The sequence below is a fragment of the Spermophilus citellus genome (genome assembly GCF_964194105.1).
Source record: "Spermophilus citellus genome assembly, chromosome: 3".
Lineage (NCBI taxonomy): Eukaryota > Metazoa > Chordata > Mammalia > Rodentia > Sciuridae > Spermophilus > Spermophilus citellus.
The window spans coordinates 134,337,301-134,351,276 of record NC_138184.1 but is presented as its reverse complement, the minus strand read 5'-3'; the positions used below and the strand labels follow the sequence as shown (position 1 = coordinate 134,351,276).

The following is a 13,976-nucleotide window of genomic DNA, read 5'->3' as shown; positions in this document are numbered from 1 at the left end:
TCTTGTTCACAGCTGTAGGAAACATATCAACAAAGTGGCAAGGTTATGTTTCAATATAATCTTTATTTAAAAAACTGGGGCTTTGGATATGTACATAATTTGCTGACCATGTGCTTCACATTAACCACTGTTACCTTCAAGTATAATGTAGTTTTTTTTGTTTGTTTGTTTGTTTGTTTTGTTTTGTTTTGTTTTTTATGGAGAACTACAGAATAGTAACATGATAAGGGGCGAAAATACAGATATACAGCAATTTTCAGTGTATCATATATACACATTTAAATAGATAATTTTGTTATTAAATGATTAATTAATCAAATGTTCTATTATGCATACATATCTTTATATTCAGTAGAAGATTTTTGTTAAAATGCACAAATTCTACTAAATTTTCAAGAAGTTAAAATGACCCATCCTTTCACAGATGATCACTCCTTAAATTTTTTAAAACTCATTTCTAAATTTTCTTTCATCAATGTCTGTTGAGATTTAGGTGCTCTGGTCCATCCCACTGGGACCCCAGGGTCAGGAATTGCCAGAAACAGGGTGTGGGACCTGAGGTCCTAAGTCTACCCCTCAAAACATGCCCTGGAGCCCCCTGGTGTTCCCTCATTGGGCTTCAACAGCATCTCTGCTCTTAATAGCACAACCTGATCTTTAGAAGAGAGAAATGGAGCAAGACCACATTGCAGTAATTTCAGATAAACTATATGCATGGATACTATGTGGTAAGAAATCTATAAAAGGTATCAATATGAGAAAAGTATCCAATGTAAGAATTTTTCACATTAATTTCCGCCTTGTTTGAAAGTAGATTATAACAAAGGTAGGAGTGGAGTTTTCATATTTTGCACTTAACATTTTGTCCCACTACTTCTTGAATGTTCTCAAACATCCAGCTTGTATTAACAGAATAGTTGTAAAATAATTGTCAATAATTACTTTTTCCTTTACTGATTGTGGGAAATACTAGCTTTTCATTCTCTGTAGATGCAGGAAGCAGGTATTATCTCGTTTTGACTGTCCATTCCTCTTATTTGGGATTTTTTGCTTTCTTTGCAGAATGCTGACATATAAAGTTTTCAGGGCATATGCTGAGCTTGTTTTGTCCCAGCCAGGAGTCCTGAGTGTAGAGAGAGCTGCCTCCTCTTCCCTCATATATAAGATTTGTACAATGATCTCTCATTGACCCCTAATAGCTGATTGTTTCCTTATTTATTTAAATATCACTAGATTTCGTCAGATCGTATCAGGATACCAATAGAAGGCATACAATTATCATGTCTGACAGATCATCCTATCTCTGAAAACTTCCAGTTCTCAGGTATAAAATGGGAAAATAACAGTAACAGAAAATATCCATAAAATAGTTGCACATCTCTTCAGGCATCAAACTCTCTCCTGCCTTCATTTTGAGCCATTCAATTGCTGGAAATCTGTACAGTCAAGTAAAAAATTACTATACTATTGTTCAGCCATCCACCCTGTATTTTCAGAGTAAAATTGTTAATAACATGCAGGGATTAATGGGAGAGTAGAATCCAGGAGAACCCTGGGAAAATCTAGAAGTGCAATAGAGACTTAGGCTGAGTGCCCAGCTTAGCAGTCACTGTGGCTGCCCATATGTGAAGGAGGTGTGGGCACAGGCCTAGTGGTGTTCCTTATAAGGATTATTCTGGCAACTATAATATTGTGCCCTCTCCACAGGCATAGTAATATGTTGCCACATCTTCTGTCTCTAAGAAAAATATTGTCAAGATTGTAATGGAAGTGTTTTGTATTTTTACTGACCTCAAATTTGTTCTCCCCACCTAAATCCCTTTGAGCAGTTATCCAGACATATAACAGATGCTCTAAACCTTGATTTGGTTTCTGTCGGTACAATTATAAGCTTAATTTGAGACTATCTTGGAGCCACACTTTACAAGGTATGTCAGCATTCTCATCTTTTGAAATTGATATTTCAGGTTGCTCCAATTGCCCAAGTCCAACTGCAAACAAAAAAGAAAAATTCCCATAAACAAATGATACATGAAGAAGCTATAAATAAGAATGACTTCATTTTCTCCTGGAGACTAAAGTGGTGAGGGGCAACTCACAATCCCAGAGGGAAGATAGGGTGACTGTTTTCAGGAGTGGCATCCTCTCTGCTAGGATGGCTTTCTGGGGAGAAGGTGAGAAAGTGAGGGTCCTGAGAGCTTAGGCCTCAGGTCAGTGCAGGAGGGTATGGCTGTTCTAGTGTCTTAAAAAAGTGGAGGGTCAGGTGATTTCCTGGGTTCTTCAAGATCTGCTGCTATTATGAGCAGTTCTGGGGTTTCCTGCACCACATGAGCTGAGCAGATTGGATATGTGTGTTGACTCTGTGGAAAGACTCCCTGACATACACTGTTCTTATTTTGGGGGAGGGATGGTTCTGTTCTCTTTTGCTCTGCAATTTCACACTGTGAAATATTGCTTTGGAGCTATGAAGATATGGCTTCTTCATCCTGTCATCATGTCTGTCTGTCTGTGATTTGCTCTTGAGTCAGAATTCAGGTAAGAATCCTGACCTTAATTTTTCAATATCACAACCAAGAGAATCAGAGGCTTTTATTAACTTATTCAATATGCCATGAATACAAGCACTAGAGTATATTTCTGTTTCTTTTTAAAGCAATTGGGATATCCCCAAGCAGATTATCACTTAGAGGAGTCACATTTCATCCATAATCTGGGTACCTCTAGAAAGAACTAGACTGTAATTGCTGGCAGGTTCGATACAGAAAAATCTCTAGAAATCAGCTTCTACTCTCCCTTATCCATTGAATTCTCAAGAATGTTTGTATTGTGTAAGACTGATTTCAAATTAATGTTGTATTTAATACTCAATGATGGCTTTAAGATTAATATAGCATCTAATAGCCGCTGAGGACTTGCTACTTGTCAGACAAAGTGCAAGAGGTTTCCTTCTGTTGTTTCATTTAACTCTTTCCACAGTCCTGTGAAGTGGGTATTACAATCATCTCCATCTGGAAAAGAAAGACAGTGGAAAAAGGGTAAAATGATTCATTCAAAACTCTGAGTTTTTCTACATAGTAATGAATAAGTATATGATTGCTTGGTATTACTCACATATATAGATAGATTTAGTGGGATTTGCATAATTGCCTTTATATTCTTTTATTATGGTTAAATTACTAGGAACAATAATACAGGTCTTTAGATAATCTATAGAACATTATTTCTTAGGACAAGAGACAATTAACGCTCTGCTTTATCACTTAGCTCTTTAGAACATTAACTAAGGTATTTAAGATTTGGGGCCTCAGTTTCCCTAAGAGTATGGTGCTTACATATGTATTTTTAGAGGTCATAAAGTGTTTAAATTACCATATTACACAAGGATAATACATAAAATGCCCATATATTAGTACCCAACACATCATGATTTTTCAATGATATTATTTTTTCTTAGTATTTATCAAGATAAAATTACTTTAAAAAAATTTTAGTTTCAGATAGACACCATACCTTTTATTTATTTTTATGTGGTGTTGAGGATCGAACCCAGTGCCTCACATGTGCAAGGTGCACACTCTACCACTGAGCCACAACCCCAGTCCCAAGATAAAATTACTTTAAAAAATTTTTTTCAACAAAACCATAGTTTCTCCTTAAACAAAACATGCAAAATTAAGAACACTGTGTGGCACAATGCATAGTAACATATTTCCTTGGGAATGATCATTCTTAAAATTTTGAAAAACTATATTTCCTTTTAAAAAAAATCTTCATATTCAAACAAATATACATTTTTCAGAAGTTATTATATACTTCATAAATGTTTCTTTATACTGTACTGTGAATATTTTCTACTTTTGCTGCTAAACCCATAATACTCTCATTTCAGAGGCTGTGTGATTCCATCCCCTAGAATGTGCTGGAGCTCTGTGTCTCTTTCCCCATTATTCACCCAATATTCTGAGTCCTGCAAGTCTGCCAGGGAGTTCTCTGAAATCTAGCACAGGTGTCTCACTGCAGATACCTCTCCACTGCTCTCTGGGGCTCTCTGGTACACTAGATAAAACAACTTTGGTTACACATCCACATTTTTACATAATACCACATTAATGACTGTTGTATTCTGCTACCTTTCCTATCCCCTACTATCCCCCCTCCCCTTCCCTCTCATTTTCCCTCTCTACCCCATCTGCTGTTGTTTAATTCTCTCCCTTGTTTTTTTCCCCCTTTCCCCTCACAAACTCTTATATGTAATTTTGTGTAACAATGAGGGTCTCCTTCCATTTCCATACATTTTCCCTTCTCTCTCCCTTTCTCCCACCCCACTCGTCTCTGTTAAATGTTAATCTTTTCCTCATGATCTTCTTCCCTGTTCTGATCTTAGTTGCTCTCTTTATATCAAAGAAGACATTTGGCATTTGTTTTTTTAAGGATTGGCTAGCTTTAACCGATGTGATTCTGCAACTTGTATTTGGGGTAAAAAATGGGAGTTCATAACCCACTTGAATCAAATGTATGGAAGATGATATGTCATGAGCTTTGTAATGTTTTGAACAACCAATAAAAAAAATTATAACCCTATATTACCCCACAGTTTTGAATACTAATAAGTCATTACTACCTGCTTCACTAGCTCAAGTGCTTATCTATGCACATCAAGTTTTTAATAAACTCACAGTAAATTTAATACTGTCTTTTAATTTCAACTGTAAAGAGGTCAATAAACTTTGCATTCTAAAATAAAAAAAAAACAACTTTGGAGCTTTCTCACATATACTGTCAAAGAGAGGGTTATTTTTAAGTATTGTTCACTATTACTTGTAGTAATAAGGTTTTACAATTAATAACACAGCCAACATGTACTGAGGACTGGCTAATAGTGTGTCATTTTCAGTGTCATCAATCCTGAGAAGTGGTGTTATAGTGACCTCCCTGTGATAGGTGAGAAGAACAGGACAAAGATGACTTAACTCCAGTTATAACTCTGGTAACCATGTGAGCTTGCATAAGTAACACATGTTCACTGAAGAAATATGAGTAAATGTGCTATGAAATGATGATAATAAAAGCACTCATCATTTACTTTTAAGCATTTTCACAATACTTGTATTATAATATGTCTGGATCATTGCACATATTTTACTTTAGATGGCCTTTACAGGTAGTTTCATGGTCTCTTCTCTGAGTAAGCCTTATGTTTAAAAACATATCAGGTCCTTAAAAGAATTAGGTAAGTATCATAATTAATGACCTATGATAATAAGCACCCCTGTTAACTACTAACCCTCTCTGATGTAAGCTAAATTATACAAAATTTTTGTTTCTCAGTTTCTACATCTGTAATTGCCTAAATATCTTTCAGATGTATATAATAGGGTAAAGTATAAAGAAGAAATAACCCATTCACCCTGTTAGAAAATAAACCCTATCTTTAGACTTTAATACTTTTTTAAAAAAATTGATTTCTTCCATCAATACAGACATTTCCATATTTGAGAGTTAATATACACATATTCATACTTTGTGTCTTATCTTATGTTGGATTATAAACATTTTCACTTTTATTAGAAATACTCAAAATCTCATTTTTAAGTTCCCATGTTTCTATCATTTGAATGCAACACAAATTACTTGCCTCTTTCATTCATCACTGAACTGTGTCACTATTTTTTATAGGGATCATATTAAAATGTGCTATAAATTTTTTTCATAGGGCCAGCTCCTCTGGAGTTACTACATTAATTACCAAGGCGCACTGATCTTCTGTACCTTTTATGAGGATATCCATGCAGAAACTTTATCAAAGGTCTTTGGAAAAAATTGCTTCACAATTTTCATCCATTTCTCTTGGTAAATACCCATCTTCCTACATTTAATGTGTTTCTCCCAGATGCTTATTTTTATTTGACATGCTTAAAAATATAGGGAACTAAGAAAGTTAAAGGTCTACCCTTTAAAATTGGTCATGGTCAGAAACAGCCTAGATAAGGATGTGAGTTGAAGAAATATGAGTGGACCAATGAGGGATGCATTGCACAGGGGTTGTCTTGATTGTGTGTGTGACAACAATGGCACACCATGAATAACCTTCTACCTGCACCTTGCACTTAGCAAACATCTCTGAATGCTGGCATGATGAACATTGGCAAAGCCTATACCTCTCAGTCCACAGACAGGGATAGAATTGGTTGGGAAACAGAGTCAAGTGAAGATTTGGAAGCACAGTGCCTGGGTCCAGCTGTGAACTCAAGTGTAGGCATGGCCCATGATAGCTTCTGGACAGCCCAGGAGAGCTCAGAGAAGGAAGCCTGAGACTGGGAGCCTGGCTGTGGAGCTGGTTGTGGTTGCCTGTTTAGGGAGGGATGTGGGACTGCTCAGGCACAAGGAGGGGATCCTCCACTGCACAGTAGTACATGGCTGCATCTTCTTTTTCTATGGAATGTGTGGTAAGGACTGAAGACAGAGTTCAAAAATAGATTTGCACCTCAACAGTTCGAGAATACTTTTTCACCTTAACTTCCCATTCAAGGGATCTCGAGCTGGGGAGTTTGTTTAGGTAACTTAAATCAGATGCTCCAAGGTCTGATTTGGTTTCTGCCAGTACCAATAAATGGCTTCATTTTCAGAATATGTGTTGAATATATATTTGAAATTTATATTAACACTTTTCTTTATTTCTGCAGAAACAGATACATCAGACTGTTCCATTTCTGACCATCCAAGTCCAACTGTGAGGTAAAAAGGAGAATATGAGAAGTAAACATGAAAGGATTACTACAGTCACTCATCTAGAAAAAATGAATTGGGCAGAGTGACTCACCAGCCCAGAAGGAGAAGTGACAGCTTGCAGTAGTGACATGTTGACTGCCAGCTGTGTCCTCAAGAAGTGGAGACCTGGTGTCTGGATGTCTCAGGTCAGTGACAGGAGGGCGTGGCCTGAACTGGGGTGAGGGAAGGGATTAGTGGGTTGAGTGATTCTTGGGCCCTTCAGTACTGGCTTCAGACTGAACATTATGCCCAGCAGGCTTGCCCTGTACATATTGAAATAGGGCTGATGGTCACCATAGGACTCTGCATGAATGTGAGAACAGAAAGGTGCCCTAGCTTCAGGGGAAGTGCCCAGGAGATATTTTATGAACTCCTTTTCTCTACATCCCATTTTTACATTTTAAATATTTAATAAAGATTAATTTTAATTGTAGCAAATATTTAATAAACATTTGTTTAGCTTTAAAAAAATGTTCTCCACCTTTGTAGCCACCACAATAATCAGATAGTATAGATACTTGTAGTTGCATTATATAGATGATGATACTCAGGTAGAGACTGCTGAATGGACTCCACAAATTCACATAGTTGAAAAGTAGAGCATGCTGGCAAAGATACTCATGAAGAAATCAGAGAAACAGGATGAAGATAAAAATGACGACATCCATGATCACATCATGAAGGCCAACAGCTATAATCATTATGGTTTTTTTAATTTCCAGATTTTTTTTTGCAGATACATTGATAGGAATATGTGTCCATGAACTACAAATATATTTATATGTACAGAATTTTGATTTCTTTAGTCAGTTCATCATGTATTCTGAGAAACTTCCCACAGCACTGAGGCATTTTTTAATGTCTACAGCTATTAATGGTCCATGTTTATCATTTAGAACCTGTCTGTCCTGTGAAAATTTCCTCATCTCTTTAAGCCTCACATACCTCTTCTGAAAATGGCTACAATAATTATTCATATATCAAATTTTTATGCAAATTTAATAAAGCATATTGATGGTTTCTGAGATATAGTAAATTATAAACATGGACCATTAATAATTCTCTTTATTCTGTTCTTTCCTCAACCAAGCTTCATCACTTCCATTGCGTGATTTCCATATGGTTTCCTCCATAATCTAAGTGTATCAGGGCTCCTGTAGCCCCAGACAGTGATCATAAGTGACACTGTGTCACCCCTGTCAGGTCCCACATTCAGCAGGTATGAATACAGGCCCCAGAGTGCCTACAGAGGAGAAAGGTGAGCCCTCTGGCTCAGGTAGCTGCATCTTCCTTCTGAGGCCCTGTATTCCCTCTTTTCCAATAAATATCATTTCTGAGGTGCTCGACACTGGAAGCCCTAGGCCAGAAGTCCCATGGGCTACCAATAGAAGGGCTGGCTGTACATTCACACAGGTGTTTGTCTCCGGTAGAGAAAGTAGAAAAGAAGTGGAGGCTGTTGCCTGAGTCAGTCTGTGGGCCCTGGGTGCTGCTAACACTTGGACTGCCCTTGTTACCCTGGAACCCAGTAGGAGTCGGGTATCATCTTTTCAGTCATCTTTCTGCTACTCACTGTCCTCAGCAGCATCCAGCACTTTGCTCTGTGTCATCTGGGATTTGGACTCCCCCTCTGAATCTGCTGGTGCACTAACAGACCTGAACTCATCACTGTTGACCCCACACCAAGCCCTTGGTGTGCAAAGCTTCCCCCTGCATCCAAATCTTATGCAATATGTTCCCTGACACTCTCAGCATCTCTGTACCCTATTAGAGACCCTGAGAGGCATTTAGATCTCCTCTATAAACACTTGTGCAGAAAATAGTGCTGGGTTGGGTTCATATTTGTTTATACCTGCCTCTGTTGGTGAAGTTCTACCCTGGCAGATTTGGAGGAGCTCAACATCACCTGATGCTCTCAGATTCTCCCCAGATCTATCTTGAGTTATGTTAGTGTTGCTACCTCTTCTGGGCTAGGACACTCAGGTTATGGGGAACAGGAATGGCCTTCACTCAATTCTTTGCCTCTCTTAACTCTTCCCATAATCTCACAGAAATTCCCTGCAGGATATGCCACCCTTTCCTCTGGATGAATGCCGATTTCATACCCTGAGTTTTCCTTATATAATATCTCTTATAAAATTCTCATCTTAGTTTCCAAGCTTATAAATGCAAATTCATCATTAGAAAATAGCATTTTGCTTTGGGCTGAGGATGTGGCTCAAGCGGTAGTGCGCTTGCCTGGCATGCTTGGGGCGCTGGGTTTGATCCTCAGCACCACATAAAAATAAAATAAAGATGTTGTGTCCACCGAAAACTAAAATATAAATATTAAAAAATTCTCTCTCTCTCTCTGTCTCTCAAAAAAGAAAGAAAGAAAGAAAGAAAGAAAGAAAGAAAGAAAGAAAGAAAGAAAGATAGCATTTGCTTTAAACTTAACTGGTCTTGAAGCCCACTCTCTTACAATAAACTCAAAAGTAAGTTTGTTTTAGTCACATCTACAATCTCCTTCCATGGGTTTTAAATCTCAGGGTTTAGCTGGGGATGTGGCTCAGTGATGGAGCATATTTGCCTGGAATATGTGAGGCCCCGGGTTCATTCTCCAGCACAATCAATCAATCAATCAATATCTCATTGTTCAGTTTTAATAAAGAAAGTGCAATAGGAGACAATATGTAAAGGAGAGAATGAAAATATGGTCAGTATGTATTTCTGAGACATGATCCTCATTGCTCATTTTGATCACTTGCTTGAGTCCAGGCTTTGTGGTTTTAATATTTCTCCATGTAGCCCACCCATGACATTTTCTGCTAAACCAAGTTCATGAACTTAACTGATAAGAGGCTTTCATAGTCTTTTCCTCTCTGGCATGGAAAAGGGTCTTGGGGCAGAATATTCAGGAGTGGATCTCGTCCTGATGCGTTCCCAAAGTGAAACTTAGCCATGACTTCCAGGGCAACTACTCCATCTGTCCTAGCTGGGCTGGGCTTGGGTAGGCAGTAAATCTGGACAAGTCACATTTACTCTTAAACTCCACAGTATGTTCTTGTGATGTTAGTAACCTATGAAGATATTTGAAATGGCCCAATTGTGCAAATTGAAACATAGTGACCACTTGTAATTATTAGTTCTTTTTTCTAGGAATAGTTCTATTTTCAGGGGATTTATAATGATTCCCTGAGATTTGGAACACATTTAAAACATCTAACACACACTACAAGGCACCAGTGGGAGCGCTTTTCCTTCCCAGCACTTTTATCCTGAGTTTTTCATCATTACTAGAAATCTCAGGGAAATGGATTAGTGGAGTTTGCCTGCTCTCTGAGATGGTCAGGCAGTTCCAACATACTCATTGTCTACATATGAACCCAACTCAGCAGGAAATTATGCAAAACCAGACATTGGGAGCACAGTTACCAGCATCTGAGGGTGCAGTTGATAGCCATCAGACTCTCTTTTCCTGTTTCCTCTATAGGAAGGCCTCAACCTAAGGAGGACAGGAAGTGCTGCAGGCTGGGGCTGAGACCTAGCAGGGCACAGGGCTGAAGGAGGCAGCTCCATGTTGGTGAGTATGTAGTCACAGACATATTGAGGGGTGGGTATGCTCATTATTTTAGCTCTAATGACATAGTTTCAGAGGCTATTATATTAGGTCATAATGTCTTACTTTTCTGTGAATTTTATATTAAATACCAAAAAGGAGGCAGACAGAATTTACATACTTCATGAGTGGAATAATTTACTTATAACCGACCTTAAATAAAAATTTCTTTTCTCCCCAAGTAAATATCAAATCCTCAAAAACACTGTTTGGAGTTTGTCAGTACCAAATTGTGTATGAAAAATTGTGCCTGGATAATAGGCAGTGAAATATATGCTTCCTTTCTGTTACTAAAATAATATTTTCACTTGTTTTCATTGTATTTATTCAATTTCAATAATAGTATTTCCAACAAAACAAAAATTATCAAGAGAAAAGCATTCATTTTCTGAATATCCATTAATGGATCTGAGAAATAGGGAAAAAAATTCATATTTCTGGAGCGACAAGCAGATGAATGTTGTAGCTATAGCATCCTGCCTTTTACACTGTGTGCCAAAGGATAAGACTGAGGAGGTGGGATACTGAAGCAAAGTAGTCGACATACCAGGATGTAGGGGAAGGAGTCCTAGAGTGTAAGAAGAGAAAATAGGCATCTCAGACCCCTCCGCCCAGATCCATTCTTTCTATAAGACTTTTCTATAGGACACCAAAATAATCAGTCCATTTACATTCTAGGTTTTACAGTACTTTCTTTTTATAACTGATGTTTTATCAACATTATTTAATGGATATCAGGGAAAAGTTGGATTAAGTTAAAAAGTCTGCCATGACCTGAAGGCACCTGTGGACTTCTCCAGATGAGGCCATCACTGGTCATTGTGTACACCAAACCCTCACAACAAAGGTCAAACCCACCCATGACTCTCACATAGGGTTCTGCTCTGTACTTACATTACTCCAGCATCTGGTGAATCCTTTTTGGTGTGAATGTGGGAGGCACTTATTCCCTCCTTCCTCCCTGGGAGGGGAGGACATTGCCATGGCACTCCCAATAGGGCTTTGTAGAGAAAGTTTACACAGACATTGTCCCCCAAAATACTCTAAGCTCCTCTTACATTCAGTCTTGACATAGCTCATGAGCCAATGGTTGGGGTGAACAATTTTTTTCCATCACTTAGCATGTCCTTGGGAAATACATCTAATTCAGGTTTTCTCAACCTCTGCATTGTTGACATTTAAGGCTATATAGTCTTTGGTCATGGTAGAAGAGAAGGAGGCAGTCTTATGAACTGTAGGATATTTAGCCTCATTTGTGGCCTCTACCAGCCACATACCAGTAGTGTTCCCCCCATGCTTCTGTGACTACCAAAAATATCCTCAGACATTGCCAATGTACCCTGGAGAGGGGATTGCCCTCAGGTGAAAATTAGTAGTTTAGCTGCTGTTTTAAGAAACACATAAAACTGATTATTATTTTCTTTGATTCAGCTCTCAGCCAAGATGGGAGCAAAATGAAATTTCCACTAAATTCCAATATGAAAAAAAAAATTCTCATGTTATTAGCTCATGAGCAAAATCATTTACTCTTATTTGTACAATATCTTTTCTTGAGGAATAGGAGTGGACATAATGATAATTCTATCACTTAGCAGATAGCACTGCTGCCTTTCTTCACCAATTGTTGCCTGCTACTTTCATATACTTGATGCTAAATTCCTTTTTTTTACATCAGCCTATGAGTTTTGGTGATTATTAAATCTTTTTCATAAGTAAACCACAATACCTTCCATATAGTGAGAGCTCCATAAATATTATCTATCATTTAGAGATAATTTTTCTAGAGATCTAATTGGAATGAATGAAAAATGTAAAAATAAAACCACAATTCTTTACTTTTATGTGGTGGTTAAAATTTCCAAAAGATGTCTATGGACATTGGCTTATTCTACCCAATCAATGATATTTTAAATCCAGAGGGAGTCCCAGAGGGAATAAGCTAGTAAATGGTAGAGCTGGAAACTCTATTCCATTTCTTCACACCAAGTCAACTTGGTGGGCCACAAAAGGGAGCATGAAACTATCCACTCCAGCTTCTCTTTCCAATTCTGCCTGTTATTAGCTTAACTTGGTTCTGTCTGACACTCAGTGACCTCAACTATGAAAGTGAAATAAGCACACCTGCCCCTCAGCATCATTTTAAGAAAGGAACTGGGCACAGAACAAAGCATAACACTGAAGCTCAGTGGATTCTGTATCCTTTCCATTCTTCCTCCTCCCTCTTCTGCCTCCTTGTTGAAGCAGGATCAGCACAGAGCTACTGTTGTGACTACCATTTTGGATTGGGACCCTTCTCTTTATATGATCTTAGTTCCTTGACTTAAATCACATCAATAGCTCCTCCAGAGGGAAGAGGCACTGTGAGGTCCTCAGCTTTGCTCTCCTGGTAGATGCCCTGGGGGATGGAGCCTCATGGTCAAGATCCTGAGCAGCCACCTCCCCTTCTTCTTCCAGAGACACCCCTATAGCCCACCTCATTCCAGAGATGGTCAAGGATGAGAATGACTGTAATGTCCTATTTGTTCTGTACCCAAGGAGGTTGAGAAAAAATAATTAATACAAAGACATGATTAAAAAATAATAAAGATCTACAATATTTGAAATTTGAGGAAGTCATTTTTCCCAAGACAGGTTCTTTCATCATGTGAAAGAATTTGATGGCAAAACCACTTAATGCATCCTTCTTACTATTTCTACTGGGTTGTGTGATAAAGGTGGATGTTTACTTCTTTTATTTGGCAGTATCTTTATCGGAATCTCTGGCACCATGAAGCCTACCCTATGACCCATTCATTTCTTCCTTCTCAGGAAACTTGGATCATAATGAAATCAAGGAATCATTAATTTAATTCTTTTTCTCCTTTGAGGTACAGAGTGATAACAGAGTGCTGTTCCTGATATTACTCACTCAAACATTCAAGCCATTTGATTGCTTAATTATATGTGAGTAGTAAATCTCTCAACTTCAACACTTTTCATTAACCAGCCAAATTTCCTACTTGGGTACATTTTTGTAGGAATGCAGTCTGCAGTCTGACCTTCACAAACAGAAAAGCCTAATCTTAGTTCTCTTCTTTGCACTGGATTCCACGTCTTGCTGATTCAGTGTGGTGTGATGGGAATGGCAAGTTTTAATGATGGTTATACATGGCTTTAAATCCCTTCCCTGCTGCTGGCAATATCTGCAGGATCTTGGATGCTGCAAACTCTATGTGTTCACCACACCCCTCATTTATTAGAGGTGGACAATAATATCTAAGTCAGAAAAACTATGTAAAGCTCAGGATCTGACACCTGCTTGGTCTCAGCCCCTGCCAGTCCCTCCCTGGACAGTTGTACAGGAAGCACAGCAGAATGTGGCCTTCTCCGCGAAGACTGTGGTTTTTGTCTAGTTCGAACTTTATTTCCCATCCACGTTGGAAAATATTTCTGTGCTCCCTAGCAGGTTAACTGTGGGAATTGCAGTGTCAAAGCTTATAAAGGGTCATATCTTTGTTCCATCTTGACAACTTTCTGCTGCTCAATAAACAGGTTTTTTTGTTGTTGTTGTTGTTGTTGTGCACTTTTTCCATGTTTAAATATAGATCATTAGAACTTTAATATGAGGAAAAAA

The 13,976-nt window shown here is 38.2% G+C and overlaps 1 long non-coding RNA gene across 2 annotated transcripts; it reads left to right on the top strand.

The window, feature by feature from the left end:
• Nucleotides 1-2,400: 2,400 nt before the first annotated feature.
• LOC308643693 lies at nucleotides 2,401-11,781 on the top strand. 2 transcript variants are annotated; one of them, XR_014020777.1, is made up of 5 exons: nucleotides 2,411-2,535; nucleotides 2,977-3,035; nucleotides 5,714-5,850; nucleotides 6,684-6,914; nucleotides 10,238-11,781. It is a non-coding gene; the product is annotated as an uncharacterized lncRNA (long non-coding RNA). The 2 variants fall into 2 exon arrangements; XR_014020776.1 differs by lacking the exon at nucleotides 2,977-3,035 and having other exon boundaries at nucleotides 2,401-2,535.
• The last annotated feature ends 2,195 nt before the right edge of the window (nucleotides 11,782-13,976 follow it).